Raw genomic sequence first — 22,940 nt, 5'->3', positions numbered from 1 at the left:
TTAGGGGACTTTATAAATTTAATTCCAGGCCTTTGCTAGCTTTCTTCAGGGAGGAGGCCAGAATGAGGCAGGGTTTATTCGTTAGCTGGTTGGGAAGGAGCAAAAAAGTTGTCAAATGAAGATATGGGATGATGATTTATGTAATAAATGTAAAATCTATAACGGTACACTTGCCATAGGCTGAAAGAACTTTGGAAAAAGTAATTTTAATCCTGATAACTTCTCTACAATAATACACACTTCTCACAGGCTCGTGCTTGTCATGTATGTTTGAGTTGTAAGCTCCGTGGAATGGGGACTGTCTTTTACATGTATCTGTAGAGTAGTAGTAGTAAGTAGTAGTAGACAAACTACAGAAAGGTCAGCCCAGTTCATTTTATTGTACAGACTCCGAGATGTGAATGGATATGTATGGATCCTGACAAGATTGCTGATGATAGGATTCATGGAAAAGATGAAAAGATTTGTTCATATCTGTTTTATTAGCCAATAAAATGTATTCTGCTCTGTTGGACTGGAGAGCAAGTAACTTGGTGGGAAAATATAAAATTCATAGGAAGTATGTAAAAAAATAATGGATTCGTCAAAAAATAGAGTCAAGATGGAAAGTACACGATTATTTGGAGAAACTATTAAAAATGCTGTGTCCCATGACTACAATCAGGTTCAAGCTCTGTGAGCGCCGTATCCTAGGCTTCATTTCAGTCAAGAATGGGGATGGACACCAATGAATGCATGTGAAAGTTTTTTTTTTCCCGAAGAGTATTGTATGATCTTGGAGGGAAAACAGGAAGAAAGCAATGTAAAATCCCTTCCAGTACATGATGTGCCTTGCATTGTGTTATGAATCTTCTGCCCGCAGGTCCCCCCGCGAGCAGCCACTCACCCCATGCTGCCTTCTTCTGCCCGACGCGGCACGGACGCCGCCGGATGTTGGGCCTTCAACGCAGCCAGAGCCGCGGACATGAGCTCCTCCCGCGGCCCAGAGGCCGCCCCTGGTTGTAGTCTTCACCACGGCCGGAGCCGCAGACTTTCAGCGTCCCATGCGGCACGCAGCCGCCGCTGACGTCACCTCCTCTTCGTGGCACGAAGGCCACATCCCCGAGCTAGATTAGCGGCTGGAGCCGTCCCCGGGGGTCTCCTGCAGCGGCTGGAGCCACTGCCTTCATCGGGCCTGCTCTTCAGGCCCAGCCCTGCGTCTCTGGCTCTGTGCGTTGATGCAGGCCGCTGTCCGCGGTCCTGCACAGCTCTCCTGCTTCCTCTAGGTGCGTGGCCGCGCCTCTCTGCTACATTTAAAGGGCCAGACACAGGAAGTGTGCTGGCCCCACCTTTAATGGGACTTTCTGCTTAGCCCTATAAAAGGGCTGCTCCGTCATTCAGTCTTCACCTTGCATCGGAGTTATTTCACTCTGGAGGCTCCTGCCTGCCAGAGCTCCATCAGGTCTTCTTTGCTTTCTCCATGGAATTCTTCGTCTCTTCATGTCAAGTCATGTTCCATGCCTGAGGTCCTCATCCAGGTATCCTGGTGTTTCGTCTCCTGGTGTTTGCCTGCTGGTGTTCTGCCCTTCTTGGTGTCACGTCAGCGCTCCTGAGCTTTCTGGTCCTGTCGGCCAGACTCCCTCGGACGACGTCTTTCCCGGGTTGGAGTGGCCTGCAGGTGGACTGGTGTCCTGTGCTCCTGAGCCATCATGTCCTTCCAGTCTTCGTGGAGCTCCGGGCGACTTATGGCTCCGTCGTCGAAGTTCTGCCTTGGCTGGATTCTTCCCTGCGCTCGTCCTGATCTCAGTGTGGTCCGTGACCAGCCTCCTCAGGCTGTGTAGGGCACGCAGTGGGACAGGGTGGTCCGCGACCAGCTCATTGGGTCCGCCCCTGAAGGTGGGCTGAGTAGGGCGCCCTGTGAGACAGTGCCAATGTCTTCCTCCCTGCCTCACATCTCGTCTGGTCATGTTCCTGATGTCGTCGCATCGACCACTGGTCCGGGATGCCGTCGCATCGACCACTGGTCCGTGATGTCTTCACATCAGCCCTGCTGTCAAGTCTTCTATAGTCCTGGTGTCACGTCTTCTTCAGTATCAATTTCCTCCTGTCGCCACATCAACCAGTGGTCCGGGATGGCATTGCATCGACCACTGGTCCGTGACTTCAAAGGGGCATGGGATAAACACTGTGGATCCATCAAGTCTGCTTATAAGATGGTTATTAATAACTGTTCCTAAACATGGTAATTCAATAATAACTCTGCAAACTCCATAACTCTGTTCACACCATTAATTGGTAAATTTGTTCTCCCTGTTAAATACTTATCTCCTTTTCACTGCTCCAAGTTGTGTAATTTCCCTTGTTTTATTGTAACTGCAATCTTTTTTGAGCACCTGTTAATGTTTCTTATTATTTGTTATCTTACTTCACCTCTTGTTAATTGTAAACCAGCATGATGCGATTCCCATCGCGAATGCCGGTATAGAAAAAAACTCAAATAAATAAAATAAATAATAAATAAGTCTAGTGGGCGTAAATAAAGAGGAGGCAGCAAAACACTGCACGGAGTGGCAGTAGCCACAGAGGCATTCACGGAGTGGGATGCCAGTGGCCAGTGGTTGGTGTTCCACCTTCACGGAGCGGAAGGATGGAGGGCTGCCATCTCCAAAAAAACACTGCATGGAGCGGCAGTAGCCACAGAGGCATTCACGGAGCGGGATGCCAGTGGCCAGTGGTTGGTGTTCCACCTTCACGGAGCAGAAGGATGGAGGGCTGCCATCTCCAAAAAAACAGGGGTGGGTAAGAGTATGGGGCAGGGGTGTGGCCTGCTTGTTACAGCGGTTGCTACCCCTAATTGAGCTGGATGTTCACTTGGATGCAGATACGGCGCTGCTCTCTACATTGGTGGAGGGGTGGAAGGGAATTAGGGCCGGAGGGTACTGGAAGCCAATAGTAACAGGTGGGAGGGAGAAAAAGGGGGGGGGGGGGGGAAAAGATAAACTGCGTAGCTTGCTGGGCAGACTGGATGGGCCATTTGGTCTTCTTCTGCCGTCATTTCTATGTTTCTATGTTTCTATGATGTCTTCACATCAGCCTTGTGTCATGTCTTCTACACCCTCGTCTGTGATGCCGATGCATCAACCTCAATGTCATGTCTTGGTGTCAAGGCCGTCTGCCTTCATCCTCAGGCCAGGCCTGCTGCTCCATGCCGTTCCAAGCAGCAGGTCCGAAAGGGCTCGGAATGGTCGGAGGACCATTCAACTTCCAACATCATGTTGTTAGCCATGGGAGCTTGCAGGCCTGGCGGAGGGTAAGACCGTCAGCCATGCCGAAGCACGCCATCAATCCTCAGTTCAGTCCTGGATCCACCTGGGGTCGGGCTGAGGCCCAAGGGCACACTAAACACCCATTACACAACACATTGGGGCGGATTTTAAAAGGCCCACGCGTGCTGGTGCGCCTATTTTGCATAGGCCGCCGGCGCGTGCAAAGCCCTGGGACGCGCATAAGTCCCGGGGCTTTCGAAAAGGGGCAGGAGGGGGCGTGTCCGGGGGCGTTCCCGAAACGACGCAGCATTTCGGGGGCGTGCCGCGGCGTTTCGGGGGCGTGGCGCTGGTCCAGGGGCGTGGTCGAGGCCTCAGGCCAGCCCCCGGGACCGGAGGACGGAGCGGGGCTGCCGGCCGACGCGCGCAAAGTTACTTAGCCCCGCAAAGTTTGCCGACAAAGGTAGGGGGGGGTTTAGATAGGGCCAGGGGGGTGGGATAGGTAGGGGAAGGAAGGGGAAGGTGGGAGGAGGGCGAAGGAAAGTTCCCTCCGAGGCCGCTCCGAAATTGGAGCGGCCTCGGAGGGAACAGGCAGCTCGCGCCGACCCCGGATTTTATAAGCTACGCGCGTATCTTATAAAATCCAGTGTACTTTTGTTCGCGCCTGCTGCGCGAACAAAAGTACGCGCTCGCGTATCTTTTGAAGATCTACCTCATTGTGTGTACTGGCAAGGTTAAATAATTTGTTGGAAACAATTTGAAGTTGACTGGTCTACAAAATGAATGTAATTACAATACTGGATTAGATTAGACTCAATTAAAATATTGAAAAAAAAAAAAAAAGAAATCCAAGGACCAAAACATCATTTGGAAGGGGAATGATTAGCACTTCCCAGTCAGGAAAGAGGCCCAGAGGATCGTGGTCTGTGGTCGTGATCTGCCGGTAGCTGGTTTGACAAAGCAGAGGGGAGGAGGGGAGAGAGAGATGCTAGTCTGCTCTCCAAGATAGCTGCTGGTTTGCAAGTGGAGAGGCGTTCCTGGTGGGAAGCCCGGGCCCCACCTTTTTCAGATACTCTATCACTCAGATAAGGTCGTTCTGCCTCTTCTGTTAATTCCCGTGATTAATATTCCATATCTCTCCTTTACAGGCTGACACCTTGAATGCCACAAAGCTAGACTCTGCTTATATGGTAAGAGAATTTGTGCTGTAAATAGAATAAAGATATCTTCCCCCATATACAGTCTACTGTATCCTCTCATGAACACCATGGGATAGATGCTGCTTCTTCGAAAGATTCTCAGTGAAGCTATCTTCCGCTGACCACGGTGAACTTATCACCAAAGTCAAGCCTTTAAAATATCATTCCCGACAAAGACGTCTCAGATGAGGCTTCATCAGGGGGAATAACAAAAAGCTTATGTTATCAGAGCGTTTTTGTATGTGATCAACGGGTCTTCGATGCAGCTATCCTTACATATGATATTCAAATTGTTACTTTGTACCTGACTCACAGCAGAGTAATTCTCCCAAACGTGACCAATGTGCCAACGGTTAAACATAGTCAGCGGAAGATAGCTTCAGTGATAATCTTTTGGAGAAGTGGCAGGCTTTCACTTTTGAGTGCAGCATTAATGAAGAATATACTATTCCATATGTCAAACAAAATTTAAGACACTGTTTTTTTAAACTTTGGTGTAATTTGTTAGAATAATATTTCATGTAACTTTTTTGAATCATTATTTAGTTGCATATGTATCTGAAAAGGTTACATGTGAGAGCTGCATTATTGGTGAGAATGATCGATGTTAGTTCATATGGTTTTTGACAATTGCTCATGCTTACTATTTTAAATGCACTTATATATGATGTCCACATTTAAAGATATTTAAAGTGTATGCATTTTTTGACATCATCATAGGGGAGCCCTTCTATCCCTTTTATCATGTTTGTTGCTCTCCTCTGCATCTTTTCTACTTTCACTGTATCTTTTTTGAGATGGGGCTACCAGAACTGCACATAATACTAAAGCTGCAGTCGCACCATTGTTCTACATAGAGGCAATATGATATTTTCCATTTTCTTCTCCATTCCTTTCCAAACGATTCCTAACCTTCCATTCCCTTTTTGATCACTGCTGCACACTGAGCTGACGACTTCAACGTATTGTCCATAAGGACTCCGAGGTCCTTTTCCTGGATGGTGACACCTCATACAGAACCCAGCATTGGGTACCTCTAGTTGAAAATGTTCCCCCATGTGTATCACTTTGCACTTCTCCATATTAAATTGCATCTACCATTTAGTTTCCCAGTCCCCCAGTCTCACAGGTTCTTCTGCAGTTCCTCAAAATCTGCTCTTGTTTTAATTACTTTAAATAATTTTGTCATCTGCAAATTGGATCATCTCATAAGAATATAAAAACATAAGAAATTGCCATGCTGGGTCAGACCAAGGGCCCATCAAGCCCAGCATCCTGTTTCCAACGGAGGGCAAACCAGGCTACAAGAACCTGGCAAATACCCAAACACCAAGAAGATCCCATGCTACTGATGCCAGTAATAGCAGAGGCCATTGACTAAGTCAACTTGCTTAATTGCAGTTAATGGACTTCTCCTAAAAGAACTTACCCAAACCCTTTGTAAACCCAGCTATACTAACTGCATTAAACACATCCTCTCACAACAAATTCCAGAGCTTAATTATGCGTTAAGTGAAAAAGAATGTTCTCCAATTAGTCTTAAATGTGCTACTTGCTAACTTCATGGAGTGCCCCCTAGTCCTTCTATAATCCGAAAGTATAAACAACCGATTTACATCTAGTCATTCAAGACCTCTCATGATTTTAAAGACCTCTATCATATCCTCCATCAGCTGTCTCTTCTCCAAGCTGAACAGCCCTAACCTCTTTAGCCTTTCCTCATAGGGGAACTGTTCCATCCCCTTTATCATTTTGGTCACCCTTCTCTGCACCTTTTCCAGTGCCATTATATCTTTTTTGAGATATGGTGACCAGAACTGTACACAGTACTCAAAGTGCAGTCTCACTTTGAGACTGCACTTTGAGGCATTATGACATTTTCCATTTTATTCACCATTCCCTTCCTAATAATTCCTGTTTGCTTTTTTGACTGCTTGCAGCACACTGAGCCGATGATTTCAATGTATTATCCACTATGATGCTTAGATCTTTTTCCTGGGTGATAGCTCCTAACATCGTGTAACTACAGCAAGGGTTATTTTTCCCTATATGCAACACCTTGCACTTGTCCACATTAAATTTCATCTGCCATTTGGATACCCAATCTTCCAGTCTTGCAAGGTCCTCCTGCAATGTATCACAATCCACTTGTGATTTAACTACTCTGAATAATTTTGTATCATTTGCAAATCTGATAACTTCACTCGTTATATTCCTTTCCAGATCATTTATAAATATATTGAAAAGCACTAGTCTAAATACAGATCCCTGAGGCACTCCACTGTTTACCCTTTTCCACTGAAAACTGACCATTTAATCCTACTCTCTGTTTCCTGTCTTTTAACCAGTTTGTAATCCACGAAAAGGACATCACTTCCTATCCCATTACTTTTTAGTTTTCTTAGAAGCCTCTCATGAGGGACTTTGTCAGACGCCTTCTGAAAATCCAAATACACTTCATCTACTGGTTCAACTTTATCCACATGTTTATTAACCCCTTCAAAAAAATGAAGCAGATTTGTGAGGCAAGACTTCCCAGACTTTCTACTTGGTCCATGCTGACTGTGTTCCATTAATCCATGTCTTTCTATATGCTCTGTGATTTTGATCTCTAAAATAGTTTCCACTCTTTTTCCTAGCACTGAAGTCAGGCTCACTGTTCTATAGTTTCCTGGATCGCCCCTGGAACCCTTTTTAAATATTGGGGTTACATTGGCCACCCTCTCGCTCATTGCTCCCTTTTCCAGATCATTTATGAATAAATTAAAGAGAACCTGTCCAATTACAGATCCCTGGAGCATGCCACTGTTTACCTTTCTCCATTTTAAAAACTGACAATTTAGTTCTACTCTCTGTTTCCTGTTTTCTATCCAGGTACCAATCCACTAAAAGCTGTTTTTCTTGGCTGTTCTGCTCCAGTGTCATCCTCTCTTCTTCTGCTGCCTGCACTCTGAGTGGGAAGGGTGAGAAGGGGCTGGAGTAGGAAGCAGGGGGCTGTTCTCTGCTGAAAGCGATTCAGCACATCTGGAAGGCAGCAACTCTCTAGCTGTCCTACTGCCTCCAGATTTTTGCCACTCTGAGCAGAGGTCTTGCTGTGCTTATTGGCAAATCTAGTGTGGCACAATGGTACTGAGGACTTGTAAAGAGATATTTGAATGTTTCTCCATTTGATTTTCAGGAATTACAGTTCAAAGATCAGTCTGTTTATTGTCATCTGAAGTAAAAGCCAAGTGGATATTGACTTTCCCCAGTGGAATCAATCAATCAATCAATCAATCAAAACAGCACATCAGTGTAAAAAGAACTGGAATTTTGCTTGCCAAGAACACTACAGTCTGTAACTGATGAAACCCATTCAATACCCATTGGAATATCTCTCTTTAGTGACATTGCAGTCTCCAACTAATGGGATCTATTTAATAAATGGAATATCGCCTGCTAGTAATACCAAAGATTGTAACTGATGGGATGCATTAAATTTGTGAAATCTCTCTTACTGGTAACACTGAAGACTGTAATGGGATCCATTGAATAAGTGGAATATCTCCTATTGGCAATACTGCAGCTTGTAACTGATGATAAGGTAAACCAACTAGGGGCAAGCATACAATTTTCTGCATCCCTCCCACACTTTTAGGGTCGATGCAAAAAAAAAAAAAAAGCGCTGAAAGCGGACGCGGAGTGTTCAGCGTCCACTTTTCTAATGCTCCCCTAGGCACCTCTCCTGGGGGTGCCATGCAATATTTTAATTAGGAGTCGAGCTGACAAGGAAGTGCTAGGGTCAATTATGCACCCCTAGCACCTCCTTGACAGCGGGCATCCGGGAGAAGTCGATTGTCTGCTCCTGTCCGCCGGTTAAGAAAACAGATGCTGAATTTATCGGCATCTGTTTTCCTATCCGGTGCATAGCCATGGGTTCAGAAAACAGAGATTGGTTAACTGAGCATCCGTTTCTCTAACCTGACCACTGGCACCTTTTTTTGTTGTTTAATTTGTTTTATAAATCTTTAAACTTTTTGTTCCTCCGACTTAATATTGCTACAATATCAAGTCGGAGGAAGTACAGAAAAGCAGTATTTCCTGCTTTTAGGGGTGCTCAAAAATTAACACCTGCTCCAGGCAGGCATTCATTTCTAAGCTAAAAATGTGCAGATTGGATGCACATTTTTTTTGCATGTGGGGTGAATAACTAATAGCCTCAATGACAATCATTTGCATGTGATGAGCTCAATTAGTTTTGCGGCGCTTTGTGGAGGCGCTAATCCCCTTATAGCACACAGGGCTGTGGACGTGCCTACAAAACGTGCGTCCAACTGCGGATTAAACAGTGCGCTCAGCTGAGCACATTGTCTTGCATCGGCCCCTAATGCGTAAACTGCTTTAAACAGAGGGTAACTTTCAAAAGGGTATCTGAGGGAAAAATAATGCTTTATTTCAGAAATGGCCCTTCTTAAAATTGCCCATCCGATATGTGTGTAAAATTCCGCACATAATAGAGAGACGTTCAGGGGCAGGGGAGAAGGCGGGCAGGGAGTTTGGGCAGGGATGGATTTATGCAAATAGCTTTCAATATTGAAAAGTATGCATGGAAGATTTGCTAGAAAATCTCCCTGTACAAATAGGCAGGCATCACAAATGCCGGGAGTTTTATCAGAATGATTTACAAAGCAAAGTTAAGTTTGATTTGAAAACTTTGTTAAGCTGGTTGTTCCAAAATTATCACTAAGGTGCAGGGACTAAGGATAGAGCTGATGTTAAGAGGGATTCAGACATTTTAGCCCTGGAATTGTTGGTGCTGCTACCGCAATTCCAGCTGATCTGGCAGGTGGAAGATGATAACATACTGTGGAGCTCTGCCAGTATTGGTCTGAGAGGACCAGCTGGAGGAAGGGAGATGGTCGCTCGGCACAGCTGAAAGATATTCTGGGCTCATTTCTCACAACTTCTGGCAGCCTGTATAAAAGGGGTTTAAAGAGGGTGTTGCTTTCCTTTCTACTTGGTCTAACCAAGATGAATAAGCATTTCCCCTACCCTCAACCTCTTTTAACCTTATAACCAAGCCCCTTCCTTAATCACTTTTAACTTACAACCAAGGGGCGGATTTTAAAAAGCATTTACTCGAGCAAAACTGGTTTTTGCTCGAGTAAATACACTTTACTCAAGTAAGTGGGCTTTTCAAAATTGCTACAATATATGCCATTGAATTGTCCATAGGATTTACTCAAGTAAATGCACTTTACTCGAGTAAATAGCTTTTGAAAATTGCTACGATAGTAAGTCACATTTACATGCGTAACTCCTTTGAAAATGACCCCCCAAGCCTCCTCCTTAATCACTCTTAACTCTCTGCACAATTTTCATTCTCAAAAACACTGTATATACTATAATAATTTTACATAGTATATCTCTTTACATTTTAAAATCCTGTACCTACAATTTTAAAACCCTGTACCTAGTTAATCTGTACCTAGTTAATTTCTCTCTTATACTTTGTCAGATAGTTTTTGTTCCTTTTATCATATAGTTTTTGTTCCATGTAAAGGCTATGCCTAAAAAATTCCAAGTTATTTGTAAACTGATACGATGTGCAAACGGATGTCGGTATATAGAAAATTCTAAATAAATAAATAAATTTGAGATACTTCTCAGTGGCTCTATTATTATTATTTTATTTATTTATTTATTATTTTTATATACCGACATTTGATCTCAATTGAGATATCACACCAGTTTACATTCAGGTACTGTAGGTATTTCTCTATCCCCAGAGGGCTTACAATCTAAGGGGTACATTTTCAAAAACAGCTGTGCGTATCTTATAAAATCCAGGGTCGGCACGCAAGGGGGAAATTGGAGCGGCCTCGGAGGGAACTTTCCTTCCGCCTCCCCTCACCTTCCCCTCCCCCCCCCCTACCATTGTTGGCAGATTTACGCCTGCCGGAGGCAGGTGTAAATCTGTGCGCACCATCACTCGACCTGGGGGCTGGTCCGGAGGCCTCAACCATGCCCTGACACGCCTCCCACCCCGCCCACCCAACGCCCCCTTTGCAAAGCTCCGGGACTTACACGCCGAGGCCTTTTAAGAGGGTTACGCACATAAAATCCGGCCCTAAATTTTTGTACCTAAGGCAAAGTGACTTGCCCAAGGTCACAAGGAGCGACAGCAGGACTCAAACCTTGGTCTCCTGTTTCACAGTCCACTGCTCTAACCACTAGGCTATTCCTCCTCCCTATTAACTTTTGAAGACTTCCATACTGTACTACAAACTTTCATTTTCTCAAACCTAGACTACTGTAACTCTGTATTATGCAGTCTTCCCGCATGTGTCTTAAAAACCACTACAATTATTGCAAAATACCTCAGCTAGACTCTTATTAGGAACTAGGAAATTTGATCACATTACACTCTCGATAATTTCACTGCACTGGCTGCCAGTACAATCTCGAACCCATTAGAAAGTGTTATCGTTAACATTAAAAATCATTCATTCCGGTAATATTGGTCTGATCGGAGTGACATTACAACCATACACACCTCAGCAAACCCTAAGATCCCAAAATAAAAGGCTATTGACTTTTCCTACAATACAGAGTACACATCTGTCTCAAGTAAGAGATCATGTGTTCTCCATAGTGGGTCCAAAGCTTTAGAATTCTCTACTTGAGATGTTACATTTGATACCAGACAGAAAGAGATTTAAATGTGCACTAAAAACATGACTATTCACAAATGCATATAACCTAACTTAGAAACTTCAGAATGAAAGAGAACTACAATAACAAGAAGGAGAAGAGCTTTTAATTGAAGCATGAGGCATAAAACATAATGAGAATTTGAAATAATCTCAGTATAATCTACCGACTATTATATGATATTTGTTATATTCATTTACTGTACTAATTGCCTTATGTCTTTGATCTATAGTAAGAGGTGTAATATGTAATGGGACATTTCATATGATATATGTTAATTCCTGATTATGAATTCTATATCTGTAAACATTCAATATTTGTTGATTTATAGTCATGAATGTCACTATTGTGAACTTAATATGGAACGACAGTATATAAAATGTCTAAATAAATAAATATTTCCTCTGTGAGGCTAAGCCTCTTACAACAGAATATTTCATCACATGGCAGATTTAGAGGAGATGGACTGTGGTAGAGTGCCTGAGTAAACTGAGGTTGACTGGAGCTCTCATCTCCCAACTATTATATGTGATAAGTTGTGTGGATACCTGGTTTCCTATGTAAGCCTTCCTGATAATGTGGCTATTGAATTGAAAGTGATGACTTCTCTTTATTATCTAGCTGCTATTCCTTCCAGATGGGGGCAGGACATACAACTGGAATCAGTCTTCTGTTATGCTTCTCATTATTGAATATACTAAAATTGTCACAGAAGAAATAAAAGAAGAAATAGTGGTCATTGAGGATGAATACAAAACCAATACAGATATCGGAGGACGGACTTCAGGATTGCGCAAGAGACTGCCATCCGTGGTTCTCAGAAATAAGTGTACGTTAAGTTTTCAGAAGTTGTACACTTCTCTGTTGTCTTTATAGCTCCTGTTTAGGAGAATACACGAACTTTAGTATAAGCAACCTATGATTAGAAACTCTTTATGCCCTACAGGCTTCACATGTAAGCCGTCAGCACAGAGTGACACTATATGATGGTCGCATTAAACTTTCAATAAGAGATTGGATAAAAGCTTCATATCATAGCAGAATTTATATTAATTTGGGGACTACAGTCTAGGCAGGAATACATCCTGGGTTTTGCCTGTAGCTCTCTGTGTATTCCCTGTAATAGACTCTAAAGCAGGAGGGCTAGCCTTGTGGATTTTGGAGGTGCTTTGCCAGTGCAGGGACACTAAAAGTAAGGTGACAAGCCCTTGGAGACTTGATTTGGGATAGCATGTTCACTGTAAAGGTTTATGGAAAATATATAGAGGTGACAGGCACCTGTATCCTGTTATTTAGGAAGGCTTAGAGTGGCAGCATCAGAATTAAGAGGTTTTAAAAGTAGCACTACTTGAGTGACATCAGAGGAGCAGGGATCTGCTCCTTGAAGAAAAAGGGTCTGCACATGGGGACTTTAGGAGAGAGCAGAAAAACTTTGGAAAAAAGCAGAAGTGCTGATAACCAGCTCTGTCTTTTCCAAAGATTTGTGGTGGAGCTATCCTGCACCAGAGGGGAACAGCTACAGGAACAAGTAGTAATGCTGTTTCTGTGTACCTTAAGAGATTTGGAAGTAGAAGGAGATGAAAAAAGGAAGTTTGATTCCAGATTCCAGAGTGACAGCTGTGCCCTGCAAGGTAAAGACAAGAGGGACAGGATAGTTAATGGTAATAAAGTTGAACAGGAATGTGGTTTAATAGAACTTGGTCTAGTTAGATGTTGTGTTCGTGGACCCTTGGACTGGTTGGCACAAAGGATGGAGTGCTGTAGAAGACCACAGCAGGTATCCCAACCGGGAGGCGGTTCGAGGAACTCAGAGCAAGCTGTGATACAGGACTACGGTGGACCCTGGTGATCGATGAGTCTTCACCCTGGAGACCAGTGCTCCCCAGGGAGAAGCCCTTAGGAGTCCAGCCGCTGGGACTTTTGGAGATTCACCCTGGAAGCCGGATTCCCCCCAGGAGGAGCCCATAGGAACCCGGCCGCTGGGACTTAGGCGACTCCCGGAAGACTGAAGATGGTCTGGATGCAGGTGCCTCCTGCAGGTCATAGGTTCCAGATGGCTGGCGCCTCCAGCAGGTCGTATGCTGTCTTTGAAGGAAATCCAAGAAACCAGACCAGGAGTCAGAGTTCGAAGAGCGGTCCGCAGCCAATCCAGGGTCAAAGTCCAGAGAGCGGTCCGCAGCCAATCCAAGGGTCAATGTCCAGAGAGCGGTCCGCAGCCAATCCAGGGGTTGATGTCCAGAGAGAGGTCCAAAGCCAGTCCAGAGGTCGGGGTCCAGAAGAATCAGTCCGGTAAGGAGGGCACAGCAGAAGCGGGATGAAGAACCAGAACCAAGGATGAAGCGGAGGAGAGTCAGGAGACAAGCCGAGTCGAAACGAGTGCAATCCAGGAACGCAGCAACAGCAGACTGGAGACCAGGAACCTTGTTGCAAGGCGAAGATCCTACCTAAGCTGCAGGGTGATATACCCTGCAACGTCTGACGTCATCCGCCGGCAATCTTGTTTTTTTCCTGCGTGCGCCTGGGGGGTGGGGCCAGCGATGGGAGTCGGCGGCATCTCCCTTGCGGTGGAGATGCCGCGGCAGGCAGCAGGGCAGGCCCAGGGGGCTTAAGAAGGCATCGCGCAGGCCAGGCCGGCCCCGAGGTGAGTGGAGGGACCGGGGCACGGCCTGGTCCCGTAACATTAGAGGGGAGTGTGAAGATTTTAAGATTGAAAAAGTAAATACAGTTTACTTGAAATTAAAGGCAGGAAATTGTATATTATATTTTGTTTTCCATAGCGGGATATACCCAGTTCCACCAAGCTGCCAGACATCCAACTAGAATGATCTTAGGTCTGCAGAAGATACTTGGTGCCAGGAGACAGTTTTTATTATTGATTTCTTATAGATAGGAATAGGTACTCTGCTTGGAGGTGGACATTGACAGAGGAAGACCACAAGATCCATCACTAGAGGAGATGTGACTGCACCTGAGACCATCATACAGTGACAGACAGAGCTCAGTGGTGTAGCCACGGGTGGGCCTGGGTGGGACAGGAGATTTCTGGAGAAGAATAATAATAATCACTCTGATATTAAAAGGGAGAAGAGGAAAATAATTGGTGCCTTTCAGGTACTGTGAGGAGACTATGGAGTGTGAGAAGACAGCATGAAGAGATAGGAGATACATGGCGGTGTATTTGACTAAACATCTAAAACTGGATTCAATCCTTAATAGGGATGTGCAATCATTTTTTGACGATTAGGAAATTCGTACGATATTTGCTAAATCGTCATGGATCAGGAAACCGATAAAACGATTGCACTTTCCCCAAATTTTCGTAAAAAATCGTTTTTCGGCTTAGTGCGCGCTAAGGGGTAGATTTTCAAAAGCATTTACTCGAGCAAAACTGGTTTTTGCTCGAGTAAATACACTTTACTCAAGTAAGTGGGTTTTTCAAAATTGCTACAATATATGCCATTGAATTGTCCATAGGATTTACTCAAGTAAGTGCACTTTACTCGAGTAAATAGCTTTTGAAAATTGCTACGATAGTATGTCACATTTACATGAGTAACTCCTTTGAAAATTACCCCCTAACTCCCATAGTGCACACTAACAAAAAAACGTTAGTGTTTGTTAGTTTTTGTTAGTTTTTGTTAGTGCGCAGTAATGGGAGTTAGTGTGCGCTAACTCCTGTTAGCACGCACTAAGCCGAAAAATGATTTATCGCGAAAAAGAAAATGCTGATTCGAGGGAATACAAAATTTTCCCGCGGCCACCCGAACCCAAAAGCGGAAACGATCGGGCACCCGATGCACATCTCTAATCCTTAATATTTCACCTATATTGAGGGGGAAGCACTAAACTTGCCCTATGCCAATGGGATGGGAAAAAATCAGATTAAAGACTTTATCATCTTAAACTTTAAATAAGGTTTTGAGAAGTCACAAATATATTTAGAAACACTTGTAACATTGATAAGTGAATCAAACAGCTGTAAAGACAATTTTCATCATTAAAAAACATCTCAGTAAAAGTAGTGTTGGAAACCAAGTCAGCTTTCAGTGTGCTTTTTATTGCCTAGAGACATTTGACATTTATTAGTGCTGTTATCATCACTGCCATATACAAGACTTGGGAACTGTGGCCTGGGATTTAAGTGATTGCAATGCCCAGAGCCTTGAAGGTTATCTTTCTCCTTGCTCAGAGAATCTTGCAGATTAAAGTAATTTATTATCCAGGAAAGTATACCACCAAATATTGTCATTTGAGATATGGCCTCTGGATCCACTATCCGGGATAAATCAGCAAAGGGATTACACATGTAAGAAAGAGGGTGTTCCAGGGTGGGGTTTGGAAGTACGCGCACAAATAAATATTTTGTAGGCGATGAATGTGCAACTTCCACACAATGCTTTTACACCTGCTCTTTGAGTCGTGGAAATGAAATCTCATTTGTCTTTTGTCTGCAGTTTTTGAACCAAATTCCTGGGGAGGGAGATTTGGGTTTTACTTCCCTATGTGACAGAAGCAGATGGTGTGTTCAAAGCCTTTATAATCCCCTGCCACTGTCTCAGAACATGGATTTTTGAGTCGGATTTCTTGAGTTAGTCTTCGAAGCACAGCATGCAATATGCAGTTCCCAGTTCATTAATTTCTTGGGTTAGGACTCTGGGGTCTCTCTAAACAGAGACTGGGAAAAGTAAGGAGACAGAGTTCCTGTTCCCTGTAATTTTGCCCATGTTTTGGTAACCATTTTAGTCGCTACAGGAGGAAATTCTTTCCACCCTTCCTGCCTCTATATTAGTTGCTCCCATTTGAGTAAGATTGTTCCTTTTGGTGTCACTGAGCACCTTAGAGCCCAGAAGCTCAGATGTTGCTGTTGCGAGGATACAGTACTTTTCCCCTAGAAGGACTGAGAGGAAGTGGTGTCATCAAGGAGAGATGGCCTCATATGCATGTCCAGGAGATGGTGCAAGACTTTTAGGAATGTCAGTAACAATCATCAGAGAAAAGAGGTGCGATAAGGTATCCTTTGAATTCCTCCTACAGTGCCTCCATGCATGCCTATAGGATCTCCATCCAAAAAACAAAACGGGATTTCTACGACCGCAAAATTCACAACTTCCAGTATAATGCCAAAGCCCTCTTCTCCATCATATCTGTCCTCACCAAACTCCCTCCACCCACACACTAGACCTCTACTCCAAAAATAAATGCAACGAGCTAGCTCTCTTCTTCGAAAACAAAATTTCCACCCTTACAAAAAATTTCCCCCTGACTCCGCCTACTCCAACTTCTTCCCCATCAGGACAATCACATCAATCGACTGCTTTGAACCCACCTCGTCATCTGAAATAGAATCCACTTTAAAAAAAACTAAACCGTCCTCTCATCCCTCTGAAACTATCCCCAACAAACTCCTCCTATCCATTCCCAACATAATAGCCAAGCCCATCACAGAAATAATCAACTGCTCTCTAACTCAAGGTATCATTCCTGCCATTCTAAAACAGGCAGTTGTCAAACTCATTCTCAAGAAACCCAACCTTGACCCCTCAGATCTCTTCAACTTCGGACCCATCTCTAACCTCCCCTTTCTTGCTAAAATCACAGAAAAAATAGTCAACACCCGTCTCTCTGAATACCTAGACCATCACAAGATTCTATCTACAGCCCAATTCAGCTTTCGTAAACACCTCAGTACAGAAACGCTCCTAATATCATTAACTGACAACATACTCAAAGGAATGGATAATGGTCACTCTTTTCTCCTGGCTATGCATTGCTCAACAACATCTCATCTGCTTTCAATACTATCAGCCACAACATTCCATTAACCCTTCTCTCTGATATCGGCATCACTGGATCAGCACTCCTTTGGCTAAAATCCTACCTAGAAAACAGACACTACAAGGTCTTGTTAGGTAATCATGAATCTGATCCCATTAACCTCAACCGTGGTGTTCCCCAAGGCTCCTCTTTATCCTCCACACTCTTCAATATCTATATGTTACCCCTCTCCAAACTCCTCTCAAACATAGGCATCACCCACTACATCTACACTGATGAAGTCAAATCCTCATCCCTTCCACAGACTCGGTACATAAAGCTCTACAAACATGGGACAACTGCCTCACTTCCATCAACAAACTCCTCACTAAGATGAACCTTGCCCTTAACCCCCACAAAACGGAACTGCTTGTCATTTCCTTTAATGCCTATACCTCTCCAAACCACCCACCCCCTCCCCATACCCATTTCCCTGCATACACGGAATTTAGGTATCATAATCAACAACCAACTGACCCTAAAACCACACATCAAATCCACCTTAAAAGATTGCTATTTCAAGCTACATGTCCTAAAGAAACTAAGACCCCTCCTACATCTCGCAGACTTCCGCACTGTGCTCCAAACCATCATTTTCTCCAAAATCGATTATTGTAACTCCCTCCTCCTAGGCCTCCTTGCTTCCACCATCAAACCCCTACAACTCTTACAGAATGCCACTGCTCATATCTTAACCAACACTCGCAAGAACGACCACATTACTCCTATTCTGAGAGACCTCCATTGGCTACCTATCACCTCCAGAATCCTATACAAAAGCCTTTCCCTGATGCACAAATCCTACTCAAGGAAAGCATGCAATGGCCACACGACTCATTCCTCTTCCACTCCTCTAGCAGACCCACAAGAACTGCGTACCAAGGAACCCTCCACATACCTTCCCCCAAGCTAACTCACCTCTCCTCCACAAAGAATAGAGCATTCTCGAAAGCAGGTCTCAGTACGTGGAACACCATGCCCCCCGACCTCCGCACAGAATCATGCACTATGAAATTCAAAATGAAACTAAAAACATGGTTGTTCCAGCAGGCCTTCCTCTAACGCCCCTTTACCCTATCTCTACTCCTTCTCCCCCATAATTTCTGCTCATCCTGTACATAGTTCTTCACATCCCCTGTTATTCCCGCTCCCTTAGCATACGTTAATCTTTTTCCATTTATTACCTTCTACCCTGCATGGCCACCATCCATTACATGTTCTTGTTATGCCTCTGTTTTGTTATGCCCCGGTTATGCTATTGTTTCCATTCGTTCCATGTATTTGTTAAGCCATTTGTGGCGCAATGTTACCTATGAACCGATACAATGTGCAAACAGCTATCAGTATATAAAAGCCAATAAATAAATAAATAAAGCTGAGAAGGAGAATAGTGAAGAGAACAGGAAAGGTGTGAGAAATGGGACTTTCTGTGACTTCTGAAAGTAAATTGGGATATATTTTTTCCTTCCCATTTCCATGGGAGGATCTGATATTAAATGACAAATCGGCCAATGCAATGAAGTATGCCCAGCCTAGTGCGTGGGTTTATTCATGGTTGGAGATACGTTTTGGTTGTGCAAGACTAGCACCTGCTGCCGTAAGGAGATTAACGCATCCAAAATGCATGCTCTAACAAACATGTACTGGATAGCATCCATCACATGTAAATTCCATGTAGAATAGGAAATTAGCTATTACTGCCCAAGGCAGGAAAGCGTGCCCAATGGCTGGATGCCCAAGGCACACTTTTTAACATGGGGAATTTAACTTCAGCTCTGGACATGAATAAAGTTAACCCATAGTCAAGGGCTCACGAGAAACATTATAAAATATGGTTCTCTGTGTTGCGATAAATATATCCTCCTTCTTAGTATCATTCTGACTTTTGAATTTACTGCTTGCAATGGAGAAAAATATATGTACATTGATGTGATAAAAAAGAAAGGCACTTTTCTTATGGCCGTATAATTTAGATGCCCGGAGCAATGGGCGCCTGATATAATAAACTTCCGCACCTCAGCAAAATTACCAAAAACAAGCCCAATCAAAACGGATGCTCATATTTAGTGCCCATTGCTGTATTAATTGCCCGATGCAATATAATTTTTGATGCTACAAATGCACAATTCCCCCTTAGTGTGCCCTTTTTTTATGATGCTCCAATTTCCCTCTCATTTAAATACCCCATAGGGTGCACAGGGGATGTGGCTGTGCGTGCGTTAGGATAGCAGGCGCTCAATATGCGTGCCGGTTTTGAGCGCACGTCTTACTGCATCGGCCCCGAAGTGAGGAGAAGTAGAGTCAAATTAGTAAAGGGATTGGCTAAAGTAGTAGAAGAATTGTTTGCTGGAGAAGTAAGATCATAAATGTATTTAAAATTCATCTTGTAAAATCAGCTGGCTGCTATTTTCAATTCAGGTTTTAAGAACCATCAATTCACTTTTACAACCTATCAGTAAATTTGAGTTTGAGCTCTCATACTTGCCTTAACTGCTACAGTACTGAGAGGATTTGACACTGGCCAGTCTTATCTACTCATCTTACTTGACCTATCAGCAGCATTTGATACAGTTAATCATCAGATTCTTTTACAGCGGTTAGCAGAAATAGGTTTGACTAATACTACTCTACAATGGTTTAAATCACTTTTAGAAGTTCGCTCGTTTCAAGTGAAAGTTGGCAATGTTATCCCAGAAAAAAAGCAAACTCAATTCAGGGGTACCACAGGATCCTCATTATCAGCCACTCTTTTTAATATATAAATATATATATCTGTTACTGTTATGCCACCTGCTGGCAGGCCTAGGTATCGCTCATTACTTGTATGCTGACGATATCCAATTTCTGGTTCCTATTAAGGAATGTTTAGATAAATCTATGAAACTTGTTGAAATATAGATTTCTGCAATAAAAAGTCTACTGGTTCATATGAAACTCATTCTCAATATTGAAAAAACTGAAATCATTCTGTTAAATAATAATTCAAAACCTATCAATCTGTCGTTGCACATCGCACATGGAAAAATCAAATTATCAGCACATGCTAGGGATTTAGGAATTACATTAGATAATGAGTTAAATATGAGAAGACACACATCAACACAAAAATTAAGGAAGGTTATAATAAACTTCACATACTGAAGCGCTTAAAACCTCTACTCCACCAGGAGCACTTTTGCATAAGTCTTCCAAACCTGACTTTTCTCTAGCCTGGATTATGGTAATCTTTTGCTACTAGGCCTCCCAACAGGTACTCTAAGACTTTTACAACTGTTACAAATCGCAACCACTAGATTGTTAACCGGAGCGAGAATATTCGATCAAATAACGCCTATATTGAGCCCACTACATTGGCTACCTATTAAATCAAGGATAGAGTTTAAGGTCTTGTGTTTGTTACATAAGGTTTTGAACAATGATAAAACAGGCTGAATGATATACGTACAGCCCATCTTAGGCCTGGATTCATCATTCTATGCAGAATCCTGCGACAACGGGGGGGGGGGGGGGGCCTGCGAAAGCCTGCAGCCTTCGTACCACGGCGGTACAATTTTGCCGGCCACAGTGCGCCGGCTGCCATCTTTTGCACCGAATAGCGCCACCGTGAAAGGTGGTGCTATTTGGCGAGCTACTGCCGACAATAATGCTAGTAACATTATCGCTGGCAGCGAAGCCACCACGACTCCGCCCTTCCCCGCCCAGACTCATCCCCTCCCCATAATTTGCCATATGGCCTTATCACATGCGTTAGGGCCTTAATGCATGCGATAAAGCTTTAGAAAATAACCCCATTAGTGAGGTCAGAGAAAGTGCTATTGCGAACCTCAATCCCTATAGAATTAAGAATGCAAGTAGATTTTAAAGTTTTTCGAAAACAAAAACATGGCTATTCGAGAAGGCATTTAAAGATCTTAGTTGACCATTAAATTACCAACGTATATCAGCGGTTCAAATACATATGGTAGGATGGTATGAAGGTATCTATTTTTTTTCCTTTTCTCTTTTCTTCTTTTTTTTTCCTTTTCTTTTTCCTGTTTTCTTCTTTTTACCCACTCCTACTTATAGGATATTGTTTTATGATTTATTTTATATTCAATTTTTAAAGCAAAGTTATTGTTTTATGATTTATTTTATAATTAATCTGAAAGATTTTACTATTACTTTTATATTTGAATTGTAATTCTCTTTAAGTTTATTTAATGTTCATTTTGTAAACCATCATGATTGACTGTTAGAATGACGGTATATTAAAGTTTTTAAATAAATAAAACACAGAGAACAGCAACTATGGAGCAATAAAACAGCATCAATTCAGACTGTATCATTAATGTGAGAATCAAAATAATAGCATCTGCAAGTAACAGTGTGACTAGGTATTCACTAAGGGGCGGATTTTCAGAGCCCTGCTCGCGCAAATCCGCCCAAAACCGGGCGGATTTACGCGAGCAGGGCCCTGCGCGCCGGGAAGCCTATTTTACATAGGCCTCCCGGCGCGCGCAGAGCCCCGGGACTCGCGTAAGTCCCGGGGCTCTGCGCGCCTCCGAGGCGCCTGGAGCGCAAACAAAAGTAGGCTATTCGGATTTTCAAAGGCGCGCGAATAGCCTACTTTTGTTTGCGCTCCAGGCGCAAACAAAAGTACGCTGGATTTTAGTAGATACGCGCGGAGCCGCGCGTATCCACTAAAATCCTGGATCGGCGCGCGCAAGGCTATGAATTTTGTATAGCCGGCGCGCGCCAAGCCGCGCAGCCTACCCCGTTCCCTCCAAGGCCGCTCCGAAATCGGAGCGGCCTCGGAGGGAACTTTCCTTTGCCCTCCCCTCACCTTCCCCTCCCTTCCCCTACCTAAGCCACCCGCCCGGCCCTGTCTAAACCCCCCCCTTACCTTTGTCGGGGGATTTACACCTCCCAGAGGGAGGCGTAAATCCCCGCGCGCCAGCGGGCCTCCTGCGCGCCGGGCCGTGACCTGGGGGCGGGTACGGAGGGCGCGGCCACGCCCCCGGGCCGTAGCCACGCCCCCGTACCCGCCCCCAAAACGCTGCCGACACGCACCCGAAACGCCGCGACGACCGGGCCCGCCCCCCGACACGCCCCCCTCCGAGAACCCCGGGACTTACGCGAGTCCCGGGGCTCTGCGCGCGCCGGGAGGCCTATGTAAAATAGGCTTCCCGGCGCGCAGGGCCCTGCTCGCGTAAGTCCGCCCGGTTTTGGGCGGATTTACGCGAGCAGGGCTCTGAAAATCCGCTCCTAAGTGTATCATAATCATATTTCATCATGATAATCAGTTATTACATTTTAAAGAGATATAAATACTCATCGACTTGAGTTTTCAAAAGGAAACTCCGCAAGCAATTTCCCTTTGAATATTAGATGGCAGGTCTGCTGATTTTCCATTAGGTCACACCAAGTTAACAACCTGGGGCTTTACTAACTTGCTTCCTTTTCCCCATTGCAGCTGGACTCGAAGGTGAAATGGCCTCAACCTTTAGTTATTAGGGCAATTTTTAAATAGCTTTCGAAATTGCCCTCCCTATGAACATAAGAACATAAGAAACTGCCATGCTGGGTCAGACCAAGGGTCCATCAAGCCCAGCATCCTGTTTCCAACAGAGGCCAAACCAGGCCACAAGAACCTGGCAATTACCCAAACACTAAGTAGATCCCATGCTAATGATGCAATTAATAGCAGTAGCTATTCCCTATGTAAACTTGATTAATAGCCGTTAATGGACTTCTCCTCCAAGAACTTATCCAAACCTTTTTTGAACCCAGCTACACTAACTGCACTAATCACTTCCTCTGCCAACAAATTCCAGAGCTTTATTGTGCGTTGAGTGAAAAAGAATTTTCTCCGATTAGTCTTAAATGTGCTACTTGCTAACTTCATGGAATGCCCCCTAGTCCTTCTATTATTCGAAAGTGTAAATAACCGAGTCACATCTACTCATTCAAGACCTCTCATGATCTTAAAGACCTCTATCATATCCCCCCTCAG

At 44.0% G+C, this 22,940-nt stretch overlaps 1 long non-coding RNA gene across 1 annotated transcript in view; it reads left to right on the top strand.

Moving 5' to 3' along the window:
• LOC115076219 overlaps positions 1-8,112 on the top strand; it is a 30,940-nt gene extending 22,828 nt beyond the window's left edge. Inside the window, exons 3-4 of the long non-coding RNA XR_003852702.1 lie at positions 4,391-4,432; positions 7,620-8,112. This is a non-coding gene — a long non-coding RNA (uncharacterized LOC115076219). The remainder of the gene's footprint in view (positions 1-4,390; positions 4,433-7,619) is intronic.
• Positions 8,113-22,940: the final 14,828 nt, after the last annotated feature.

Source organism: Rhinatrema bivittatum, chromosome 14, assembly GCF_901001135.1.
Source record: "Rhinatrema bivittatum chromosome 14, aRhiBiv1.1, whole genome shotgun sequence".
NCBI classification, from domain to species: domain Eukaryota; kingdom Metazoa; phylum Chordata; class Amphibia; order Gymnophiona; family Rhinatrematidae; genus Rhinatrema; species Rhinatrema bivittatum.
This window is presented reverse-complemented; position numbering and strand designations above follow the sequence as displayed.